General features: G+C 40.3%; 16 non-coding genes across 16 annotated transcripts; 4 read left to right on the plus strand and 12 right to left on the minus strand.

Annotated features, from left to right (window-relative positions):
* The first annotated feature begins 3896 nt into the window (after positions 1-3896).
* On the plus strand, positions 3897-4015 carry LOC130661578 (5S ribosomal RNA). The gene has a single exon (XR_008988756.1). It is a non-coding gene; the product is annotated as a 5S ribosomal RNA (ribosomal RNA).
* A 328-nt stretch (positions 4016-4343) lies between these two features.
* Positions 4344-4508, minus strand: LOC130659845 (U1 spliceosomal RNA). The gene has a single exon (XR_008987048.1). It is a non-coding gene; the product is annotated as a U1 spliceosomal RNA (small nuclear RNA).
* A 185-nt stretch (positions 4509-4693) lies between these two features.
* LOC130660893 (U2 spliceosomal RNA) lies at positions 4694-4885 on the minus strand. The gene has a single exon (XR_008988090.1). It is a non-coding gene; the product is annotated as a U2 spliceosomal RNA (small nuclear RNA).
* A 322-nt stretch (positions 4886-5207) lies between these two features.
* On the minus strand, positions 5208-5280 carry Trnar-acg (transfer RNA arginine (anticodon ACG)). The gene has a single exon. It is a non-coding gene; the product is annotated as a tRNA-Arg (tRNA).
* Positions 5281-9748: 4468 nt separating this feature from the next.
* LOC130661579 (5S ribosomal RNA) lies at positions 9749-9867 on the plus strand. The gene has a single exon (XR_008988757.1). It is a non-coding gene; the product is annotated as a 5S ribosomal RNA (ribosomal RNA).
* Positions 9868-10195: 328 nt separating this feature from the next.
* On the minus strand, positions 10196-10360 carry LOC130659846 (U1 spliceosomal RNA). Its single transcript, XR_008987049.1, has one exon. It is a non-coding gene; the product is annotated as a U1 spliceosomal RNA (small nuclear RNA).
* Positions 10361-10545: 185 nt separating this feature from the next.
* LOC130660894 (U2 spliceosomal RNA) lies at positions 10546-10737 on the minus strand. Its single transcript, XR_008988091.1, has one exon. It is a non-coding gene; the product is annotated as a U2 spliceosomal RNA (small nuclear RNA).
* A 322-nt stretch (positions 10738-11059) lies between these two features.
* Trnar-acg (transfer RNA arginine (anticodon ACG)) lies at positions 11060-11132 on the minus strand. Its single transcript has one exon. It is a non-coding gene; the product is annotated as a tRNA-Arg (tRNA).
* Positions 11133-15600: 4468 nt separating this feature from the next.
* On the plus strand, positions 15601-15719 carry LOC130661580 (5S ribosomal RNA). The gene has a single exon (XR_008988758.1). It is a non-coding gene; the product is annotated as a 5S ribosomal RNA (ribosomal RNA).
* A 328-nt stretch (positions 15720-16047) lies between these two features.
* LOC130659847 (U1 spliceosomal RNA) lies at positions 16048-16212 on the minus strand. The gene has a single exon (XR_008987050.1). It is a non-coding gene; the product is annotated as a U1 spliceosomal RNA (small nuclear RNA).
* Positions 16213-16397: 185 nt separating this feature from the next.
* On the minus strand, positions 16398-16589 carry LOC130660895 (U2 spliceosomal RNA). Its single transcript, XR_008988092.1, has one exon. It is a non-coding gene; the product is annotated as a U2 spliceosomal RNA (small nuclear RNA).
* A 322-nt stretch (positions 16590-16911) lies between these two features.
* Positions 16912-16984, minus strand: Trnar-acg (transfer RNA arginine (anticodon ACG)). Its single transcript has one exon. It is a non-coding gene; the product is annotated as a tRNA-Arg (tRNA).
* A 4468-nt stretch (positions 16985-21452) lies between these two features.
* On the plus strand, positions 21453-21571 carry LOC130661581 (5S ribosomal RNA). The gene has a single exon (XR_008988759.1). It is a non-coding gene; the product is annotated as a 5S ribosomal RNA (ribosomal RNA).
* A 328-nt stretch (positions 21572-21899) lies between these two features.
* LOC130659848 (U1 spliceosomal RNA) lies at positions 21900-22064 on the minus strand. The gene has a single exon (XR_008987051.1). It is a non-coding gene; the product is annotated as a U1 spliceosomal RNA (small nuclear RNA).
* A 185-nt stretch (positions 22065-22249) lies between these two features.
* On the minus strand, positions 22250-22441 carry LOC130660897 (U2 spliceosomal RNA). Its single transcript, XR_008988093.1, has one exon. It is a non-coding gene; the product is annotated as a U2 spliceosomal RNA (small nuclear RNA).
* Positions 22442-22763: 322 nt separating this feature from the next.
* On the minus strand, positions 22764-22836 carry Trnar-acg (transfer RNA arginine (anticodon ACG)). The gene has a single exon. It is a non-coding gene; the product is annotated as a tRNA-Arg (tRNA).
* Positions 22837-24713: the final 1877 nt, after the last annotated feature.

Raw genomic sequence — 24713 nt, forward strand, 5'->3', positions numbered from 1 at the left:
ATTAAAAATGAGTGAAGCAGCTTCTCCAAAGAAAATCGCACCCAAGAAGAAACCTGCTGCAAAGAAGACAGCTGATCACCCTAAATATGTGGACATGATCAAGGCTGCTATCGCTACCCTAAAGGAACGCGGTGGTTCATCTCGCCAAGCTATTACAAAATATATTCATGCAAATTACAAAGTTGCTGAAAACTCAGATCATCATCTGAAAATGGCTCTTAAACGAGGAGTAACATCAGGCGATTTGATTCAAACTAAAGGCACTGGTGCTTCTGGATCATTCAAGCTAGGTCAGGTAAAAAAAGAAAAACCTAAGAAAAAGGCCGCAGCAAAAAAGCCAACGGCAAAGAAGCCTACTGCAAAGAAAAGTACACCAAAAAAGAAGCCAGCAAAGAAGAGCACGCCAAAGAAAGCAGCAAAGAAGCCTGCCACAAAGAAAGCCTCGGCTAAGAAACCAGCAGCTAAGAAACCCACAAAGAAGCCTGTTGCTAAAAAACCTGCAGCAAAGAAGGTCAAAAAGACTCCCAAAAAGGCAGCAAAGAAGACCGCAAAAAAATAATTTGTGTGTATCTGGCTATTACATTAACAAACGGCTATTTTTATAGCCACACATTTACAAAAAAACATTATCTTGGTACAAAGTTAAACTTGTTTAAGTCACTTAAACAGTTAAAAAAGAGTAAATTTAAGATTAGATTCCCTAAGTTTAAGTATTTTCGTTTTTAAATTTCTTATTTTCTTGCTTTTACTTTTCTTGCCCTTCATATTTTTAACATTGTCAAACTTTATGTAGCATAAAATTTTTATGTAGCATAAAATTTAAACAGAAAGCAGGACAAAGTTTGATATAAAAAGCTAGCCGTAATATTTTTTATGGATGTGTGGCTATAAAAATAGCCGTTTTTTGTTTGGTAAGATGCTTAGGCACGTTCCCCACGAATTCTTCTTGCCAACTGGATGTCTTTAGGCATGATTGTAACTCGTTTTGCGTGAATGGCACACAAGTTAGTATCCTCGAACAAGCCAACAAGGTACGCTTCAGAAGCCTCTTGCAGAGCCATAACGGCTGTGCTCTGGAATCGCAGATCTGTTTTGAAGTCCTGAGCAATTTCTCGCACAAGACGCTGGAAAGGCAACTTGCGGATCAAGAGCTCGGTTGACTTCTGGTATCTTCTGATTTCTCTGAGAGCAACTGTACCAGGTCTGTAACGATGTGGTTTTTTCACTCCTCCAGTAGCTGGTGCGCTTTTCCTCGCAGCTTTAGTGGCGAGTTGTTTTCGTGGAGCCTTTCCTCCAGTAGATTTACGTGCAGTTTGCTTTGTACGAGCCATATTTTAAGAAGTCGATGTAGTACGGATACACAAGACGGTCTAAAATGCACTATCGCGCCAAAGTTTTATTTCTCATATTGATTGACAGCTAAGGTTCAAAACAAACCATTTGATTGGTGCTAAGAAAGTAATTTCTGATTGGCTGCATAATGACATTACGCTCATTACTTTAACATTTTTATAAAATCTGTGTTTTTTGGCTACGGGAAAACGGCTGTATCTTCTGATACACAAAAGCTTTTGACTTTTTTTTTTTTTAGTAAGTAGCAGAAGGTTTGGCGAATTCCAACGATGCCAAATTTATTGCCTTACTGAAACACTAAGACCACGAATTTTTAAAAAAACTACAGTTTTACTTAAAAAAATGTACAAAATGTTCGGAACATTTTGTAATGACGCAACTCTATTGGTTAATTAGGGTGTTTCCACGAGCAGTAGGTAATTTTATGGCCTCTTTTTAAAGCTGTCTGAATTCTGTTAACTCAAACGTTGTTTTTGTACTCGTTCTGTACGCAACTATATCAATATGTCTGGACGCGGAAAAGGAGGTAAAGGATTGGGAAAAGGAGGTGCTAAACGTCACCGAAAAATTCTTCGTGATAACATTCAGGGAATCACAAAACCTGCTATTCGGCGTCTTGCTCGACGAGGTGGTGTCAAACGTATCTCTGGCCTTATCTATGAGGAAACCAGAGGTGTACTGAAGGTTTTCTTAGAGAATGTTATTCGTGATGCTGTAACCTACACAGAGCACGCTAAACGCAAGACCGTTACCGCTATGGATGTTGTTTATGCCTTAAAACGTCAAGGAAGAACTCTTTACGGATTCGGAGGTTAAGCGTTGTCATTGCTCAACAAAAACGGCTATTTTTATAGCCACAAATCTTTTAAAACATTACTTTGTGCACGCTTCCAAATTACACAATGTGTAAAGTCTTGTCACAGTTACATTTATTGCTATACGATACTATGTCATATATGACACAAAAAAAATTTAGAAATACTTTGTAGGGTTAATTTGCCTGGGAGTGTTTCCGTGAAAAGCTGGGTTAAGTTAAATGTAAGCAATAACATGGATCAATGTACTTGTCTTTTCTGCAAGTACAGCTAATAATACGTATGAAAAGTGAAGCTAATCCACACACACATGGGGAAGTATTTTAAATGTAGGCTAGTGTTCTTAAGCACATTATTTAGAAGTTTTATTAACTTCGGTTAACTTGTAGTGACGCCAAGTAAATGTTTTTTTAAAGATGTGTGGTCTTAAAAAAGACCGTTTGTGTTTGGTAGACGTTGGTTTACTTGCTGCTTGTGTATTTTGTGACGGCTTTTGTTCCTTCACTGACTGCGTGTTTTGCAAGTTCTCCAGGCAAGAGAAGACGTACTGCGGTTTGAATTTCACGAGAAGAGATGGTCGACTTTTTGTTTTGAAGAGCCAAACGCGAAGCTTCGGAAGCAATGCGCTCAAAGATGTCGTTGACAAATGAGTTCATGATGCTCATAGCTTTGCTTGAAACTCCGACATCTGGGTGAACTTGTTTCAAAACATTGTAGATGTAAATAGCATAACTTTCCTTTCTCTTTCTCTTGCGTTTCTTTTCACCAGTTCCACCAATCTTTCCTCCTTTTTTGCCGGCTCTTTTTTCACCTTTCTTGGCTACTTTAGGTGCCTGTTTTCCTCCTTTAGCTGCTGCGTCAGACATGGTTAAAAATTTTTGCTACTTAACTTGTAAATAAGCATTAAACTGCAAGTCAAAACTTTTTGTTTATAAGTAAAAAAATCGGATCGAATTCGATCCGAAAACGCCGATACGCAATTTAATTGGTTAAAAAAAAAATCTTTTGTTTAATACTTAATTATGATTGGTTAAAAAAACATGATTTCGATCCTATTTTTATGATGAAAAAACGAGTAAAGTTTATTTCGTTAACACTTACGTTAAATATTCGTACGTTTTTGTATTAACTTACAAATCAAATCGCAGTTATGTCTGGACGTGGAAAAGGTGGAAAAGCTAAGGCTAAAGCCAAGACAAGATCCTCAAGAGCTGGACTTCAATTTCCAGTCGGTAGAGTGCATAGATTCCTTCGTAGAGGGCACTATGCTAACCGAATTGGATCTGGAGCACCAGTTTACTTAGCAGCCGTCTTGGAATATTTATCTGCTGAGATATTGGAGTTGGCTGGTAACGCAGCAAGAGACAACAAAAAAGCTAGGATTATTCCAAGACATTTACAATTGGCTGTTCGTAATGATGAAGAATTAAACAAACTTTTGAGCGGTGTAACCATTGCAGCTGGTGGTGTTTTGCCAAACATTCAAGCTGTCTTACTCCCAAAGAAGAACGACAAAGGACAGAAGAAGTAAACCGCTACACTCAGAAAACAACGGCTATTTTTATAGCCACACATCTTTAAAAAAACATTGTTTTTTTCACAAAACTATAACCTTAAAGTCTAATAGATAATCCATGCATACGCCTTGTCCTAAGTAACTCAAAGAAATTAAATAAAAAAATTTGATCACAACGTCAAAATAAATTGCACGTATTTGCACCTACTAATGTCTACGGCCATACCACGATGAACACACCCGTTCTCGTCTGATCACGGAAGTTAAGCATCGTCGGGCCGGGATAGTACTTGGATGGGGGACCGCCTGGGAACTCCCGGTGTCGTAGGCTTTTCATTTTCATTTGCTGTGATATATTTCTTGTTATAACAATTAAGGAACGTGGCGGTTGTTGAAAGTGTTTCCTATGACATTTTCCTACGACATTTTCAGGTGATAGTACGAGAAAAAAGAGCTTTCAAATGCATACAAACTCGATCTATTGCCGATCATCCAATAACCCTGACGGAATGGCAAATAAAATAAAATTCCGCCGCCTTCCGAGGACTTATATCGCAATCACGTTTCGTAACAGCCAAGCGAGGTTTTACCTTAGCGTTTAAGTCACCACCGACATTTGGCCGCGCAACTTTTCTAAGCTCATTCATTTTGACTTAAGGAGGGGGCGAGCGCGGACGCAGGCCCCCACTACCAGAAATTGTACGGTCGAGTTACTGACGTTTGCAGTAATCGCAGAGGTCAGCCCAAGCGTAGTGCAATGCAAGAGCCTCACTCTGGAAGAAAACCCTCATTGATCAGTCTTTACTTCCCCGTCAGGTAAGTATGAGTTGGAACTGCACCGTAGCATGAGGGTACCCTTCAAAGTTTGTTAATGCTTGTGGCTTGAGTGTGTTATAAACTGCCGTGTCGCGGGGCATAGGCTGTATTCTCCCCCAGTGTACGCGTTTTGTTCCCGCCGTAGACTATGCAGAGTGCCGTCGGAAAGAGGACTGCTATTATTCTTTTATTGCTTATGTGGGCCGCCATCGGTAATAGTGCAACACCAAGGCAACCCGTGGTCACGGCGTGAATGAATCCACCTCCATGACCCAAGGCCAAAAATCAGATTAATATACTGACCATTCAGAGAATGGCCTACCAGATATTAAACTGATAAGAACAGATACTACACTTGATCTTAGCCATTAGGCCGAGAAGCGATAAAGAACAAGCGTTGCCATGATAGGCATCGTCCACACACCGTAACTGCTTGTGGAGCATGTCACGTTACTGTAAAGCTTACAACTGTCACCGCGTACGGATGGACGGCGACATAGTAAAAATCACGGCTGTTGATTTAGCCGTAGGATGGAGAGCGACTGTAGCGAGTGGATGGTAACTTACATGAATGCTAACAAAGGCGACGATACTAAGTGCGTGATATTACTTTCCAATATGTCTGCGTACATTCCGTTTATCAACGCATTACGCCAGAACGTGCGCGCGCGTTACACAGTAGACCATGCAGCCGAAATGCGACAGTGCGACCCTGCCAGGAGTCGAACCTGGAATCCCCTGATTCGTAGTCAGATGCCTTATCCATTGGGCCACAGGGCCATGCTTATGACTTCGCCCCATCGTCATTTTGGCTTGCGCATTCGTTTTACTTACGACAGAATTCTTCGTGTTTGTAGCCATGAAAGAAAGGGACTTCTGTGAGTGAATTTTTTTACTGTGGTCTAATAAAAAAGTCGAAACGCAGTGCCCAATATATGAATTGCTCCTAATAGCCGGAAACAGGCCGTGTCGATGATGTAGGCCGACATACGCAACGCAAACCAAAGAACGCTTTATGAAAATCCTAACACGAGCGCGGAAGAAGCCCAAATTAACAGACTAGATGTAATGCTGAAGACCTCAAACTCCAGCAGCTTCTCTTGCAGACTATTGCGTCGTACTACAAATAAAAATTAACATGCTTTCGCATAGTCGCGGCACCCAAAACGGACATTATACGATGTACAGAAACACACATTTCTGTTTTCGCGCCAAATCAATTCCCGGGAGTGGTACTTTTACGTCCGCATACTTCGCACCGTCTTAAATTATATCTCATTTACACGGTAATGTTTAGTATACTTCTACTGTGATAACAAGCATCGTTTATCGTTGGATTGTTGTAAGAAAACATTAAAAATGAGTGAAGCAGCTTCTCCAAAGAAAATCGCACCCAAGAAGAAACCTGCTGCAAAGAAGACAGCTGATCACCCTAAATATGTGGACATGATCAAGGCTGCTATCGCTACCCTAAAGGAACGCGGTGGTTCATCTCGCCAAGCTATTACAAAATATATTCATGCAAATTACAAAGTTGCTGAAAACTCAGATCATCATCTGAAAATGGCTCTTAAACGAGGAGTAACATCAGGCGATTTGATTCAAACTAAAGGCACTGGTGCTTCTGGATCATTCAAGCTAGGTCAGGTAAAAAAAGAAAAACCTAAGAAAAAGGCCGCAGCAAAAAAGCCAACGGCAAAGAAGCCTACTGCAAAGAAAAGTACACCAAAAAAGAAGCCAGCAAAGAAGAGCACGCCAAAGAAAGCAGCAAAGAAGCCTGCCACAAAGAAAGCCTCGGCTAAGAAACCAGCAGCTAAGAAACCCACAAAGAAGCCTGTTGCTAAAAAACCTGCAGCAAAGAAGGTCAAAAAGACTCCCAAAAAGGCAGCAAAGAAGACCGCAAAAAAATAATTTGTGTGTATCTGGCTATTACATTAACAAACGGCTATTTTTATAGCCACACATTTACAAAAAAACATTATCTTGGTACAAAGTTAAACTTGTTTAAGTCACTTAAACAGTTAAAAAAGAGTAAATTTAAGATTAGATTCCCTAAGTTTAAGTATTTTCGTTTTTAAATTTCTTATTTTCTTGCTTTTACTTTTCTTGCCCTTCATATTTTTAACATTGTCAAACTTTATGTAGCATAAAATTTTTATGTAGCATAAAATTTAAACAGAAAGCAGGACAAAGTTTGATATAAAAAGCTAGCCGTAATATTTTTTATGGATGTGTGGCTATAAAAATAGCCGTTTTTTGTTTGGTAAGATGCTTAGGCACGTTCCCCACGAATTCTTCTTGCCAACTGGATGTCTTTAGGCATGATTGTAACTCGTTTTGCGTGAATGGCACACAAGTTAGTATCCTCGAACAAGCCAACAAGGTACGCTTCAGAAGCCTCTTGCAGAGCCATAACGGCTGTGCTCTGGAATCGCAGATCTGTTTTGAAGTCCTGAGCAATTTCTCGCACAAGACGCTGGAAAGGCAACTTGCGGATCAAGAGCTCGGTTGACTTCTGGTATCTTCTGATTTCTCTGAGAGCAACTGTACCAGGTCTGTAACGATGTGGTTTTTTCACTCCTCCAGTAGCTGGTGCGCTTTTCCTCGCAGCTTTAGTGGCGAGTTGTTTTCGTGGAGCCTTTCCTCCAGTAGATTTACGTGCAGTTTGCTTTGTACGAGCCATATTTTAAGAAGTCGATGTAGTACGGATACACAAGACGGTCTAAAATGCACTATCGCGCCAAAGTTTTATTTCTCATATTGATTGACAGCTAAGGTTCAAAACAAACCATTTGATTGGTGCTAAGAAAGTAATTTCTGATTGGCTGCATAATGACATTACGCTCATTACTTTAACATTTTTATAAAATCTGTGTTTTTTGGCTACGGGAAAACGGCTGTATCTTCTGATACACAAAAGCTTTTGACTTTTTTTTTTTTTAGTAAGTAGCAGAAGGTTTGGCGAATTCCAACGATGCCAAATTTATTGCCTTACTGAAACACTAAGACCACGAATTTTTAAAAAAACTACAGTTTTACTTAAAAAAATGTACAAAATGTTCGGAACATTTTGTAATGACGCAACTCTATTGGTTAATTAGGGTGTTTCCACGAGCAGTAGGTAATTTTATGGCCTCTTTTTAAAGCTGTCTGAATTCTGTTAACTCAAACGTTGTTTTTGTACTCGTTCTGTACGCAACTATATCAATATGTCTGGACGCGGAAAAGGAGGTAAAGGATTGGGAAAAGGAGGTGCTAAACGTCACCGAAAAATTCTTCGTGATAACATTCAGGGAATCACAAAACCTGCTATTCGGCGTCTTGCTCGACGAGGTGGTGTCAAACGTATCTCTGGCCTTATCTATGAGGAAACCAGAGGTGTACTGAAGGTTTTCTTAGAGAATGTTATTCGTGATGCTGTAACCTACACAGAGCACGCTAAACGCAAGACCGTTACCGCTATGGATGTTGTTTATGCCTTAAAACGTCAAGGAAGAACTCTTTACGGATTCGGAGGTTAAGCGTTGTCATTGCTCAACAAAAACGGCTATTTTTATAGCCACAAATCTTTTAAAACATTACTTTGTGCACGCTTCCAAATTACACAATGTGTAAAGTCTTGTCACAGTTACATTTATTGCTATACGATACTATGTCATATATGACACAAAAAAAATTTAGAAATACTTTGTAGGGTTAATTTGCCTGGGAGTGTTTCCGTGAAAAGCTGGGTTAAGTTAAATGTAAGCAATAACATGGATCAATGTACTTGTCTTTTCTGCAAGTACAGCTAATAATACGTATGAAAAGTGAAGCTAATCCACACACACATGGGGAAGTATTTTAAATGTAGGCTAGTGTTCTTAAGCACATTATTTAGAAGTTTTATTAACTTCGGTTAACTTGTAGTGACGCCAAGTAAATGTTTTTTTAAAGATGTGTGGTCTTAAAAAAGACCGTTTGTGTTTGGTAGACGTTGGTTTACTTGCTGCTTGTGTATTTTGTGACGGCTTTTGTTCCTTCACTGACTGCGTGTTTTGCAAGTTCTCCAGGCAAGAGAAGACGTACTGCGGTTTGAATTTCACGAGAAGAGATGGTCGACTTTTTGTTTTGAAGAGCCAAACGCGAAGCTTCGGAAGCAATGCGCTCAAAGATGTCGTTGACAAATGAGTTCATGATGCTCATAGCTTTGCTTGAAACTCCGACATCTGGGTGAACTTGTTTCAAAACATTGTAGATGTAAATAGCATAACTTTCCTTTCTCTTTCTCTTGCGTTTCTTTTCACCAGTTCCACCAATCTTTCCTCCTTTTTTGCCGGCTCTTTTTTCACCTTTCTTGGCTACTTTAGGTGCCTGTTTTCCTCCTTTAGCTGCTGCGTCAGACATGGTTAAAAATTTTTGCTACTTAACTTGTAAATAAGCATTAAACTGCAAGTCAAAACTTTTTGTTTATAAGTAAAAAAATCGGATCGAATTCGATCCGAAAACGCCGATACGCAATTTAATTGGTTAAAAAAAAAATCTTTTGTTTAATACTTAATTATGATTGGTTAAAAAAACATGATTTCGATCCTATTTTTATGATGAAAAAACGAGTAAAGTTTATTTCGTTAACACTTACGTTAAATATTCGTACGTTTTTGTATTAACTTACAAATCAAATCGCAGTTATGTCTGGACGTGGAAAAGGTGGAAAAGCTAAGGCTAAAGCCAAGACAAGATCCTCAAGAGCTGGACTTCAATTTCCAGTCGGTAGAGTGCATAGATTCCTTCGTAGAGGGCACTATGCTAACCGAATTGGATCTGGAGCACCAGTTTACTTAGCAGCCGTCTTGGAATATTTATCTGCTGAGATATTGGAGTTGGCTGGTAACGCAGCAAGAGACAACAAAAAAGCTAGGATTATTCCAAGACATTTACAATTGGCTGTTCGTAATGATGAAGAATTAAACAAACTTTTGAGCGGTGTAACCATTGCAGCTGGTGGTGTTTTGCCAAACATTCAAGCTGTCTTACTCCCAAAGAAGAACGACAAAGGACAGAAGAAGTAAACCGCTACACTCAGAAAACAACGGCTATTTTTATAGCCACACATCTTTAAAAAAACATTGTTTTTTTCACAAAACTATAACCTTAAAGTCTAATAGATAATCCATGCATACGCCTTGTCCTAAGTAACTCAAAGAAATTAAATAAAAAAATTTGATCACAACGTCAAAATAAATTGCACGTATTTGCACCTACTAATGTCTACGGCCATACCACGATGAACACACCCGTTCTCGTCTGATCACGGAAGTTAAGCATCGTCGGGCCGGGATAGTACTTGGATGGGGGACCGCCTGGGAACTCCCGGTGTCGTAGGCTTTTCATTTTCATTTGCTGTGATATATTTCTTGTTATAACAATTAAGGAACGTGGCGGTTGTTGAAAGTGTTTCCTATGACATTTTCCTACGACATTTTCAGGTGATAGTACGAGAAAAAAGAGCTTTCAAATGCATACAAACTCGATCTATTGCCGATCATCCAATAACCCTGACGGAATGGCAAATAAAATAAAATTCCGCCGCCTTCCGAGGACTTATATCGCAATCACGTTTCGTAACAGCCAAGCGAGGTTTTACCTTAGCGTTTAAGTCACCACCGACATTTGGCCGCGCAACTTTTCTAAGCTCATTCATTTTGACTTAAGGAGGGGGCGAGCGCGGACGCAGGCCCCCACTACCAGAAATTGTACGGTCGAGTTACTGACGTTTGCAGTAATCGCAGAGGTCAGCCCAAGCGTAGTGCAATGCAAGAGCCTCACTCTGGAAGAAAACCCTCATTGATCAGTCTTTACTTCCCCGTCAGGTAAGTATGAGTTGGAACTGCACCGTAGCATGAGGGTACCCTTCAAAGTTTGTTAATGCTTGTGGCTTGAGTGTGTTATAAACTGCCGTGTCGCGGGGCATAGGCTGTATTCTCCCCCAGTGTACGCGTTTTGTTCCCGCCGTAGACTATGCAGAGTGCCGTCGGAAAGAGGACTGCTATTATTCTTTTATTGCTTATGTGGGCCGCCATCGGTAATAGTGCAACACCAAGGCAACCCGTGGTCACGGCGTGAATGAATCCACCTCCATGACCCAAGGCCAAAAATCAGATTAATATACTGACCATTCAGAGAATGGCCTACCAGATATTAAACTGATAAGAACAGATACTACACTTGATCTTAGCCATTAGGCCGAGAAGCGATAAAGAACAAGCGTTGCCATGATAGGCATCGTCCACACACCGTAACTGCTTGTGGAGCATGTCACGTTACTGTAAAGCTTACAACTGTCACCGCGTACGGATGGACGGCGACATAGTAAAAATCACGGCTGTTGATTTAGCCGTAGGATGGAGAGCGACTGTAGCGAGTGGATGGTAACTTACATGAATGCTAACAAAGGCGACGATACTAAGTGCGTGATATTACTTTCCAATATGTCTGCGTACATTCCGTTTATCAACGCATTACGCCAGAACGTGCGCGCGCGTTACACAGTAGACCATGCAGCCGAAATGCGACAGTGCGACCCTGCCAGGAGTCGAACCTGGAATCCCCTGATTCGTAGTCAGATGCCTTATCCATTGGGCCACAGGGCCATGCTTATGACTTCGCCCCATCGTCATTTTGGCTTGCGCATTCGTTTTACTTACGACAGAATTCTTCGTGTTTGTAGCCATGAAAGAAAGGGACTTCTGTGAGTGAATTTTTTTACTGTGGTCTAATAAAAAAGTCGAAACGCAGTGCCCAATATATGAATTGCTCCTAATAGCCGGAAACAGGCCGTGTCGATGATGTAGGCCGACATACGCAACGCAAACCAAAGAACGCTTTATGAAAATCCTAACACGAGCGCGGAAGAAGCCCAAATTAACAGACTAGATGTAATGCTGAAGACCTCAAACTCCAGCAGCTTCTCTTGCAGACTATTGCGTCGTACTACAAATAAAAATTAACATGCTTTCGCATAGTCGCGGCACCCAAAACGGACATTATACGATGTACAGAAACACACATTTCTGTTTTCGCGCCAAATCAATTCCCGGGAGTGGTACTTTTACGTCCGCATACTTCGCACCGTCTTAAATTATATCTCATTTACACGGTAATGTTTAGTATACTTCTACTGTGATAACAAGCATCGTTTATCGTTGGATTGTTGTAAGAAAACATTAAAAATGAGTGAAGCAGCTTCTCCAAAGAAAATCGCACCCAAGAAGAAACCTGCTGCAAAGAAGACAGCTGATCACCCTAAATATGTGGACATGATCAAGGCTGCTATCGCTACCCTAAAGGAACGCGGTGGTTCATCTCGCCAAGCTATTACAAAATATATTCATGCAAATTACAAAGTTGCTGAAAACTCAGATCATCATCTGAAAATGGCTCTTAAACGAGGAGTAACATCAGGCGATTTGATTCAAACTAAAGGCACTGGTGCTTCTGGATCATTCAAGCTAGGTCAGGTAAAAAAAGAAAAACCTAAGAAAAAGGCCGCAGCAAAAAAGCCAACGGCAAAGAAGCCTACTGCAAAGAAAAGTACACCAAAAAAGAAGCCAGCAAAGAAGAGCACGCCAAAGAAAGCAGCAAAGAAGCCTGCCACAAAGAAAGCCTCGGCTAAGAAACCAGCAGCTAAGAAACCCACAAAGAAGCCTGTTGCTAAAAAACCTGCAGCAAAGAAGGTCAAAAAGACTCCCAAAAAGGCAGCAAAGAAGACCGCAAAAAAATAATTTGTGTGTATCTGGCTATTACATTAACAAACGGCTATTTTTATAGCCACACATTTACAAAAAAACATTATCTTGGTACAAAGTTAAACTTGTTTAAGTCACTTAAACAGTTAAAAAAGAGTAAATTTAAGATTAGATTCCCTAAGTTTAAGTATTTTCGTTTTTAAATTTCTTATTTTCTTGCTTTTACTTTTCTTGCCCTTCATATTTTTAACATTGTCAAACTTTATGTAGCATAAAATTTTTATGTAGCATAAAATTTAAACAGAAAGCAGGACAAAGTTTGATATAAAAAGCTAGCCGTAATATTTTTTATGGATGTGTGGCTATAAAAATAGCCGTTTTTTGTTTGGTAAGATGCTTAGGCACGTTCCCCACGAATTCTTCTTGCCAACTGGATGTCTTTAGGCATGATTGTAACTCGTTTTGCGTGAATGGCACACAAGTTAGTATCCTCGAACAAGCCAACAAGGTACGCTTCAGAAGCCTCTTGCAGAGCCATAACGGCTGTGCTCTGGAATCGCAGATCTGTTTTGAAGTCCTGAGCAATTTCTCGCACAAGACGCTGGAAAGGCAACTTGCGGATCAAGAGCTCGGTTGACTTCTGGTATCTTCTGATTTCTCTGAGAGCAACTGTACCAGGTCTGTAACGATGTGGTTTTTTCACTCCTCCAGTAGCTGGTGCGCTTTTCCTCGCAGCTTTAGTGGCGAGTTGTTTTCGTGGAGCCTTTCCTCCAGTAGATTTACGTGCAGTTTGCTTTGTACGAGCCATATTTTAAGAAGTCGATGTAGTACGGATACACAAGACGGTCTAAAATGCACTATCGCGCCAAAGTTTTATTTCTCATATTGATTGACAGCTAAGGTTCAAAACAAACCATTTGATTGGTGCTAAGAAAGTAATTTCTGATTGGCTGCATAATGACATTACGCTCATTACTTTAACATTTTTATAAAATCTGTGTTTTTTGGCTACGGGAAAACGGCTGTATCTTCTGATACACAAAAGCTTTTGACTTTTTTTTTTTTTAGTAAGTAGCAGAAGGTTTGGCGAATTCCAACGATGCCAAATTTATTGCCTTACTGAAACACTAAGACCACGAATTTTTAAAAAAACTACAGTTTTACTTAAAAAAATGTACAAAATGTTCGGAACATTTTGTAATGACGCAACTCTATTGGTTAATTAGGGTGTTTCCACGAGCAGTAGGTAATTTTATGGCCTCTTTTTAAAGCTGTCTGAATTCTGTTAACTCAAACGTTGTTTTTGTACTCGTTCTGTACGCAACTATATCAATATGTCTGGACGCGGAAAAGGAGGTAAAGGATTGGGAAAAGGAGGTGCTAAACGTCACCGAAAAATTCTTCGTGATAACATTCAGGGAATCACAAAACCTGCTATTCGGCGTCTTGCTCGACGAGGTGGTGTCAAACGTATCTCTGGCCTTATCTATGAGGAAACCAGAGGTGTACTGAAGGTTTTCTTAGAGAATGTTATTCGTGATGCTGTAACCTACACAGAGCACGCTAAACGCAAGACCGTTACCGCTATGGATGTTGTTTATGCCTTAAAACGTCAAGGAAGAACTCTTTACGGATTCGGAGGTTAAGCGTTGTCATTGCTCAACAAAAACGGCTATTTTTATAGCCACAAATCTTTTAAAACATTACTTTGTGCACGCTTCCAAATTACACAATGTGTAAAGTCTTGTCACAGTTACATTTATTGCTATACGATACTATGTCATATATGACACAAAAAAAATTTAGAAATACTTTGTAGGGTTAATTTGCCTGGGAGTGTTTCCGTGAAAAGCTGGGTTAAGTTAAATGTAAGCAATAACATGGATCAATGTACTTGTCTTTTCTGCAAGTACAGCTAATAATACGTATGAAAAGTGAAGCTAATCCACACACACATGGGGAAGTATTTTAAATGTAGGCTAGTGTTCTTAAGCACATTATTTAGAAGTTTTATTAACTTCGGTTAACTTGTAGTGACGCCAAGTAAATGTTTTTTTAAAGATGTGTGGTCTTAAAAAAGACCGTTTGTGTTTGGTAGACGTTGGTTTACTTGCTGCTTGTGTATTTTGTGACGGCTTTTGTTCCTTCACTGACTGCGTGTTTTGCAAGTTCTCCAGGCAAGAGAAGACGTACTGCGGTTTGAATTTCACGAGAAGAGATGGTCGACTTTTTGTTTTGAAGAGCCAAACGCGAAGCTTCGGAAGCAATGCGCTCAAAGATGTCGTTGACAAATGAGTTCATGATGCTCATAGCTTTGCTTGAAACTCCGACATCTGGGTGAACTTGTTTCAAAACATTGTAGATGTAAATAGCATAACTTTCCTTTCTCTTTCTCTTGCGTTTCTTTTCACCAGTTCCACCAATCTTTCCTCCTTTTTTGCCGGCTCTTTTTTCACCTTTCTTGGCTACTTTAGGTGCCTGTTTTCCTCCTTTAGCTGCTGCGTCAGACATGGTTAAAAATTTTTGCTACTTAACTTGTAAATAAGCATTAAACTGCAAGTCAAAACTTTTTGTTTATAAGTAAAAAAATCGGATCGAATTCGATCCGAAAACGCCGATACGCAATTTAATTGGTTAAAAAAAAAATCTTTTGTTTAATACTTAATTATGATTGGTTAAAAAAACATGATTTCGATCCTATTTTTATGATGAAAAAACGAGTAAAGTTTATTTCGTTAACACTTACGTTAAATATTCGTACGTTTTTGTATTAACTTACAAATCAAATCGCAGTTATGTCTGGACGTGGAAAAGGTGGAAAAGCTAAGGCTAAAGCCAAGACAAGATCCTCAAGAGCTGGACTTCAATTTCCAGTCGGTAGAGTGCATAGATTCCTTCGTAGAGGGCACTATGCTAACCGAATTGGATCTGGAGCACCAGTTTACTTAGCAGCCGTCTTGGAATATTTATCTGCTGAGATATTGGAGTTGGCTGGTAACGCAGCAAGAGACAACAAAAAAGCTAGGATTATTCCAAGACATTTACAATTGGCTGTTCGTAATGATGAAGAATTAAACAAACTTTTGAGCGGTGTAACCATTGCAGCTGGTGGTGTTTTGCCAAACATTCAAGCTGTCTTACTCCCAAAGAAGAACGACAAAGGACAGAAGAAGTAAACCGCTACACTCAGAAAACAACGGCTATTTTTATAGCCACACATCTTTAAAAAAACATTGTTTTTTTCACAAAACTATAACCTTAAAGTCTAATAGATAATCCATGCATACGCCTTGTCCTAAGTAACTCAAAGAAATTAAATAAAAAAATTTGATCACAACGTCAAAATAAATTGCACGTATTTGCACCTACTAATGTCTACGGCCATACCACGATGAACACACCCGTTCTCGTCTGATCACGGAAGTTAAGCATCGTCGGGCCGGGATAGTACTTGGATGGGGGACCGCCTGGGAACTCCCGGTGTCGTAGGCTTTTCATTTTCATTTGCTGTGATATATTTCTTGTTATAACAATTAAGGAACGTGGCGGTTGTTGAAAGTGTTTCCTATGACATTTTCCTACGACATTTTCAGGTGATAGTACGAGAAAAAAGAGCTTTCAAATGCATACAAACTCGATCTATTGCCGATCATCCAATAACCCTGACGGAATGGCAAATAAAATAAAATTCCGCCGCCTTCCGAGGACTTATATCGCAATCACGTTTCGTAACAGCCAAGCGAGGTTTTACCTTAGCGTTTAAGTCACCACCGACATTTGGCCGCGCAACTTTTCTAAGCTCATTCATTTTGACTTAAGGAGGGGGCGAGCGCGGACGCAGGCCCCCACTACCAGAAATTGTACGGTCGAGTTACTGACGTTTGCAGTAATCGCAGAGGTCAGCCCAAGCGTAGTGCAATGCAAGAGCCTCACTCTGGAAGAAAACCCTCATTGATCAGTCTTTACTTCCCCGTCAGGTAAGTATGAGTTGGAACTGCACCGTAGCATGAGGGTACCCTTCAAAGTTTGTTAATGCTTGTGGCTTGAGTGTGTTATAAACTGCCGTGTCGCGGGGCATAGGCTGTATTCTCCCCCAGTGTACGCGTTTTGTTCCCGCCGTAGACTATGCAGAGTGCCGTCGGAAAGAGGACTGCTATTATTCTTTTATTGCTTATGTGGGCCGCCATCGGTAATAGTGCAACACCAAGGCAACCCGTGGTCACGGCGTGAATGAATCCACCTCCATGACCCAAGGCCAAAAATCAGATTAATATACTGACCATTCAGAGAATGGCCTACCAGATATTAAACTGATAAGAACAGATACTACACTTGATCTTAGCCATTAGGCCGAGAAGCGATAAAGAACAAGCGTTGCCATGATAGGCATCGTCCACACACCGTAACTGCTTGTGGAGCATGTCACGTTACTGTAAAGCTTACAACTGTCACCGCGTACGGATGGACGGCGACATAGTAAAAATCACGGCTGTTGATTTAGCCGTAGGATGGAGAGCGACTGTAGCGAGTGGATGGTAACTTACATGAATGCTAACAAAGGCGACGATACTAAGTGCGTGATATTACTTTCCAATATGTCTGCGTACATTCCGTTTATCAACGCATTACGCCAGAACGTGCGCGCGCGTTACACAGTAGACCATGCAGCCGAAATGCGACAGTGCGACCCTGCCAGGAGTCGAACCTGGAATCCCCTGATTCGTAGTCAGATGCCTTATCCATTGGGCCACAGGGCCATGCTTATGACTTCGCCCCATCGTCATTTTGGCTTGCGCATTCGTTTTACTTACGACAGAATTCTTCGTGTTTGTAGCCATGAAAGAAAGGGACTTCTGTGAGTGAATTTTTTTACTGTGGTCTAATAAAAAAGTCGAAACGCAGTGCCCAATATATGAATTGCTCCTAATAGCCGGAAACAGGCCGTGTCGATGATGTAGGCCGACATACGCAACGCAAACCAAAGAACGCTTTATGAAAATCCTAACACGAGCGCGGAAGAAGCCCAAATTAACAGACTAGATGTAATGCTGAAGACCTCAAACTCCAGCAGCTTCTCTTGCAGACTATTGCGTCGTACTACAAATAAAAATTAACATGCTTTCGCATAGTCGCGGCACCCAAAACGGACATTATACGATGTACAGAAACACACATTTCTGTTTTCGCGCCAAATCAATTCCCGGGAGTGGTACTTTTACGTCCGCATACTTCGCACCGTCTTAAATTATATCTCATTTACACGGTAATGTTTAGTATACTTCTACTGTGATAACAAGCATCGTTTATCGTTGGATTGTTGTAAGAAAACATTAAAAATGAGTGAAGCAGCTTCTCCAAAGAAAATCGCACCCAAGAAGAAACCTGCTGCAAAGAAGACAGCTGATCACCCTAAATATGTGGACATGATCAAGGCTGCTATCGCTACCCTAAAGGAACGCGGTGGTTCATCTCGCCAAGCTATTACAAAATATATTCATGCAAATTACAAAGTTGCTGAAAACTCAGATCATCATCTGAAAATGGCTCTTAAACGAGGAGTAACATCAGGCGATTTGATTCAAACTAAAGGCACTGGTGCTTCTGGATCATTCAAGCTAGGTCAGGTAAAAAAAGAAAAACCTAAGAAAAAGGCCGCAGCAAAAAAGCCAACGGCAAAGAAGCCTACTGCAAAGAAAAGTACACCAAAAAAGAAGCCAGCAAAGAAGAGCACGCCAAAGAAAGCAGCAAAGAAGCCTGCCACAAAGAAAGCCTCGGCTAAGAAACCAGCAGCTAAGAAACCCACAAAGAAGCCTGTTGCTAAAAAACCTGCAGCAAAGAAGGTCAAAAAGACTCCCAAAAAGGCAGCAAAGAAGACCGCAAAAAAATAATTTGTGTGTATCTGGCTATTACATTAACAAACGGCTATTTTTATAGCCACACATTTACAAAAAAACATTATCTTGGTACAAAGTTAAACTTGTTTAAGTCACTTAAACAGTTAAAAAAGAGTAAATTTAAGATTAGATTCCCTAAGTTTAAGTATTTTCGTTTTTAAATTTCTTATTTTCTTGCTTTTACTTTTCTTGCCCTTCATATTTTTAACATTGTCAAACTTTATGTAGCATAAAATTTTTATGTAGCATAAAATTTAAACAGAAAGCAGGACAAAGTTTGATATAAAAAGCTAGCCGTAATATTTTTTATGGATGTGTGGCTATAAAAATAGCCGTTTTTTGTTTGGTAAGATGCTTAGGCACGTTCCCCACGAATTCTTCTTGCCAACTGGATGTCTTTAGGCATGATTGTAACTCGTTTTGCGTGAATGGCACACAAGTTAGTATCCTCGAACAAGCCAACAAGGTACGCTTCAGAAGCCTCTTGCAGAGCCATAACGGCTGTGCTCTGGAATCGCAGATCTGTTTTGAAGTCCTGAGCAATTTCTCGCACAAGACGCTGGAAAGGCAACTTGCGGATCAAGAGCTCGGTTGACTTCTGGTATCTTCTGATTTCTCTGAGAGCAACTGTACCAGGTCTGTAACGATGTGGTTTTTTCACTCCTCCAGTAGCTGGTGCGCTTTTCCTCGCAGCTTTAGTGGCGAGTTGTTTTCGTGGAGCCTTTCCTCCAGTAGATTTACGTGCAGTTTGCTTTGTACGAGCCATATTTTAAGAAGTCGATGTAGTACGGATACACAAGACGGTCTAAAATGCACTATCGCGCCAAAGTTTTATTTCTCATATTGATTGACAGCTAAGGTTCAAAACAAACCATTTGATTGGTGCTAAGAAAGTAATTTCTGATTGGCTGCATAATGACATTACGCTCATTACTTTAACATTTTTATAAAATCTGTGTTTTTTGGCTACGGGAAAACGGCTGTATCTTCTGATACACAAAAGCTTTTGACTTTTTTTTTTTTTAGTAAGTAGCAGAAGGTTTGGCGAATTCCAACGATGCCAAATTTATTGCCTTACTGAAACATTAAGACCACGAATTTTTAAAAAAACTACAGTTTTACTTAAAAAAATGTACAAAATGTTCGGAACATTTTGTAATGACGCAACTCTATTGGTTAATTAGGGTGTTTCCACGAGCAGTAGGTAATTTTATGGCCTCTTTTTAAAGCTGTCTGAATTCTGTTAACTCAAACGTTGTTTTTGTACTCGTTCTGTACGCAACTATATCAATATGTCTGGACGCGGAAAAGGAGGTAAAGGATTGGGAAAAGGAGGTGCTAAACGTCACCGAAAAATTCTTCGTGATAACATTCAGGGAATCACAAAACCTGCTATTCGGCGTCTTGCTCGACGAGGTGGTGTCAAACGTATCTCTGGCCTTATCTATGAGGAAACCAGAGGTGTACTGAAGGTTTTCTTAGAGAATGTTATTCGTGATGCTGTAACCTACACAGAGCACGCTAAACGCAAGACCGTTACCGCTATGGATGTTGTTTATGCCTTAAAACGTCAAGGAAGAACTCTTTACGGATTCGGAGGTTAAGCGTTGTCATTGCTCAACAAAAACGGCTATTTTTATAGCCACAAATCTTTTAAAACATTACTTTGTGCACGCTTCCAAATTACACAATGTGTAAAGTCTTGTCACAGTTACATTTATTGCTATACGATACTATGTCATATATGACACAAAAAAAATTTAGAAATACTTTGTAGGGTTAATTTGCCTGGGAGTGTTTCCGTGAAAAGCTGGGTTAAGTTAAATGTAAGCAATAACATGGATCAATGTACTTGTCTTTTCTGCAAGTACAGCTAATAATACGTATGAAAAGTGAAGCTAATCCACACACACATGGGGAAGTATTTTAAATGTAGGCTAGTGTTCTTAAGCACATTATTTAGAAGTTTTATTAACTTCGGTTAACTTGTAGTGACGCCAAGTAAATGTTTTTTTAAAGATGTGTGGTCTTAAAAAAGACCGTTTGTGTTTGGTAGACGTTGGTTTACTTGCTGCTTGTGTATTTTGTGACGGCTTTTGTTCCTTCACTGACTGCGTGTTTTGCAAGTTCTCCAGGCAAGAGAAGACGTACTGCGGTTTGAATTTCACGAGAAGAGATGGTCGACTTTTTGTTTTGAAGAGCCAAACGCGAAGCTTCGGAAGCAATGCGCTCAAAGATGTCGTTGACAAATGAGTTCATGATGCTCATAGCTTTGCTTGAAACTCCGACATCTGGGTGAACTTGTTTCAAAACATTGTAGATGTAAATAGCATAACTTTCCTTTCTCTTTCTCTTGCGTTTCTTTTCACCAGTTCCACCAATCTTTCCTCCTTTTTTGCCGGCTCTTTTTTCACCTTTCTTGGCTACTTTAGGTGCCTGTTTTCCTCCTTTAGCTGCTGCGTCAGACATGGTTAAAAATTTTTGCTACTTAACTTGTAAATAAGCATTAAACTGCAAGTCAAAACTTTTTGTTTATAAGTAAAAAAATCGGATCGAATTCGATCCGAAAACGCCGATACGCAATTTAATTGGTTAAAAAAAAAATCTTTTGTTTAATACTTAATTATGATTGGTTAAAAAAACATGATTTCGATCCTATTTTTATGATGAAAAAACGAGTAAAGTTTATTTCGTTAACACTTACGTTAAATATTCGTACGTTTTTGTATTAACTTACAAATCAAATCGCAGTTATGTCTGGACGTGGAAAAGGTGGAAAAGCTAAGGCTAAAGCCAAGACAAGATCCTCAAGAGCTGGACTTCAATTTCCAGTCGGTAGAGTGCATAGATTCCTTCGTAGAGGGCACTATGCTAACCGAATTGGATCTGGAGCACCAGTTTACTTAGCAGCCGTCTTGGAATATTTATCTGCTGAGATATTGGAGTTGGCTGGTAACGCAGCAAGAGACAACAAAAAAGCTAGGATTATTCCAAGACATTTACAATTGGCTGTTCGTAATGATGAAGAATTAAACAAACTTTTGAGCGGTGTAACCATTGCAGCTGGTGGTGTTTTGCCAAACATTCAAGCTGTCTTACTCCCAAAGAAGAACGACAAAGGACAGAAGAAGTAAACCGCTACACTCAGAAAACAACGGCTATTTTTATAGCCACACATCTTTAAAAAAACATTGTTTTTTTCACAAAACTATAACCTTAAAGTCTAATAGATAATCCATGCATACGCCTTGTCCTAAGTAACTCAAAGAAATTAAATAAAAAAATTTGATCACAACGTCAAAATAAATTGCACGTATTTGCACCTACTAATGTCTACGGCCATACCACGATGAACACACCCGTTCTCGTCTGATCACGGAAGTTAAGCATCGTCGGGCCGGGATAGTACTTGGATGGGGGACCGCCTGGGAACTCCCGGTGTCGTAGGCTTTTCATTTTCATTTGCTGTGATATATTTCTTGTTATAACAATTAAGGAACGTGGCGGTTGTTGAAAGTGTTTCCTATGACATTTTCCTACGACATTTTCAGGTGATAGTACGAGAAAAAAGAGCTTTCAAATGCATACAAACTCGATCTATTGCCGATCATCCAATAACCCTGACGGAATGGCAAATAAAATAAAATTCCGCCGCCTTCCGAGGACTTATATCGCAATCACGTTTCGTAACAGCCAAGCGAGGTTTTACCTTAGCGTTTAAGTCACCACCGACATTTGGCCGCGCAACTTTTCTAAGCTCATTCATTTTGACTTAAGGAGGGGGCGAGCGCGGACGCAGGCCCCCACTACCAGAAATTGTACGGTCGAGTTACTGACGTTTGCAGTAATCGCAGAGGTCAGCCCAAGCGTAGTGCAATGCAAGAGCCTCACTCTGGAAGAAAACCCTCATTGATCAGTCTTTACTTCCCCGTCAGGTAAGTATGAGTTGGAACTGCACCGTAGCATGAGGGTACCCTTCAAAGTTTGTTAATGCTTGTGGCTTGAGTGTGTTATAAACTGCCGTGTCGCGGGGCATAGGCTGTATTCTCCCCCAGTGTACGCGTTTTGTTCCCGCCGTAGACTATGCAGAGTGCCGTCGGAAAGAGGACTGCTATTATTCTTTTATTGCTTATGTGGGCCGCCATCGGTAATAGTGCAACACCAAGGCAACCCGTGGTCACGGCGTGAATGAATCCACCTCCATGACCCAAGGCCAAAAATCAGATTAATATACTGACCATTCAGAGAATGGCCTACCAGATATTAAACTGATAAGAACAGATACTACACTTGATCTTAGCCATTAGGCCGAGAAGCGATAAAGAACAAGCGTTGCCATGATAGGCATCGTCCACACACCGTAACTGCTTGTGGAGCATGTCACGTTACTGTAAAGCTTACAACTGTCACCGCGTACGGATGGACGGCGACATAGTAAAAATCACGGCTGTTGATTTAGCCGTAGGATGGAGAGCGACTGTAGCGAGTGGATGGTAACTTACATGAATGCTAACAAAGGCGACGATACTAAGTGCGTGATATTACTTTCCAATATGTCTGCGTACATTCCGTTTATCAACGCATTACGCCAGAACGTGCGCGCGCGTTACACAGTAGACCATGCAGCCGAAATGCGACAGTGCGACCCTGCCAGGAGTCGAACCTGGAATCCCCTGATTCGTAGTCAGATGCCTTATCCATTGGGCCACAGGGCCATGCTTATGACTTCGCCCCATCGTCATTTTGGCTTGCGCATTCGTTTTACTTACGACAGAATTCTTCGTGTTTGTAGCCATGAAAGAAAGGGACTTCTGTGAGTGAATTTTTTTACTGTGGTCTAATAAAAAAGTCGAAACGCAGTGCCCAATATATGAATTGCTCCTAATAGCCGGAAACAGGCCGTGTCGATGATGTAGGCCGACATACGCAACGCAAACCAAAGAACGCTTTATGAAAATCCTAACACGAGCGCGGAAGAAGCCCAAATTAACAGACTAGATGTAATGCTGAAGACCTCAAACTCCAGCAGCTTCTCTTGCAGACTATTGCGTCGTACTACAAATAAAAATTAACATGCTTTCGCATAGTCGCGGCACCCAAAACGGACATTATACGATGTACAGAAACACACATTTCTGTTTTCGCGCCAAATCAATTCCCGGGAGTGGTACTTTTACGTCCGCATACTTCGCACCGTCTTAAATTATATCTCATTTACACGGTAATGTTTAGTATACTTCTACTGTGATAACAAGCATCGTTTATCGTTGGATTGTTGTAAGAAAACATTAAAAATGAGTGAAGCAGCTTCTCCAAAGAAAATCGCACCCAAGAAGAAACCTGCTGCAAAGAAGACAGCTGATCACCCTAAATATGTGGACATGATCAAGGCTGCTATCGCTACCCTAAAGGAACGCGGTGGTTCATCTCGCCAAGCTATTACAAAATATATTCATGCAAATTACAAAGTTGCTGAAAACTCAGATCATCATCTGAAAATGGCTCTTAAACGAGGAGTAACATCAGGCGATTTGATTCAAACTAAAGGCACTGGTGCTTCTGGATCATTCAAGCTAGGTCAGGTAAAAAAAGAAAAACCTAAGAAAAAGGCCGCAGCAAAAAAGCCAACGGCAAAGAAGCCTACTGCAAAGAAAAGTACACCAAAAAAGAAGCCAGCAAAGAAGAGCACGCCAAAGAAAGCAGCAAAGAAGCCTGCCACAAAGAAAGCCTCGGCTAAGAAACCAGCAGCTAAGAAACCCACAAAGAAGCCTGTTGCTAAAAAACCTGCAGCAAAGAAGGTCAAAAAGACTCCCAAAAAGGCAGCAAAGAAGACCGCAAAAAAATAATTTGTGTGTATCTGGCTATTACATTAACAAACGGCTATTTTTATAGCCACACATTTACAAAAAAACATTATCTTGGTACAAAGTTAAACTTGTTTAAGTCACTTAAACAGTTAAAAAAGAGTAAATTTAAGATTAGATTCCCTAAGTTTAAGTATTTTCGTTTTTAAATTTCTTATTTTCTTGCTTTTACTTTTCTTGCCCTTCATATTTTTAACATTGTCAAACTTTATGTAGCATAAAATTTTTATGTAGCATAAAATTTAAACAGAAAGCAGGACAAAGTTTGATATAAAAAGCTAGCCGTAATATTTTTTATGGATGTGTGGCTATAAAAATAGCCGTTTTTTGTTTGGTAAGATGCTTAGGCACGTTCCCCACGAATTCTTCTTGCCAACTGGATGTCTTTAGGCATGATTGTAACTCGTTTTGCGTGAATGGCACACAAGTTAGTATCCTCGAACAAGCCAACAAGGTACGCTTCAGAAGCCTCTTGCAGAGCCATAACGGCTGTGCTCTGGAATCGCAGATCTGTTTTGAAGTCCTGAGCAATTTCTCGCACAAGACGCTGGAAAGGCAACTTGCGGATCAAGAGCTCGGTTGACTTCTGGTATCTTCTGATTTCTCTGAGAGCAACTGTACCAGGTCTGTAACGATGTGGTTTTTTCACTCCTCCAGTAGCTGGTGCGCTTTTCCTCGCAGCTTTAGTGGCGAGTTGTTTTCGTGGAGCCTTTCCTCCAGTAGATTTA

This window comes from Hydractinia symbiolongicarpus, chromosome 9, assembly GCF_029227915.1.
Source record: "Hydractinia symbiolongicarpus strain clone_291-10 chromosome 9, HSymV2.1, whole genome shotgun sequence".
NCBI classification, from domain to species: Eukaryota; Metazoa; Cnidaria; class Hydrozoa; order Anthoathecata; family Hydractiniidae; genus Hydractinia; species Hydractinia symbiolongicarpus.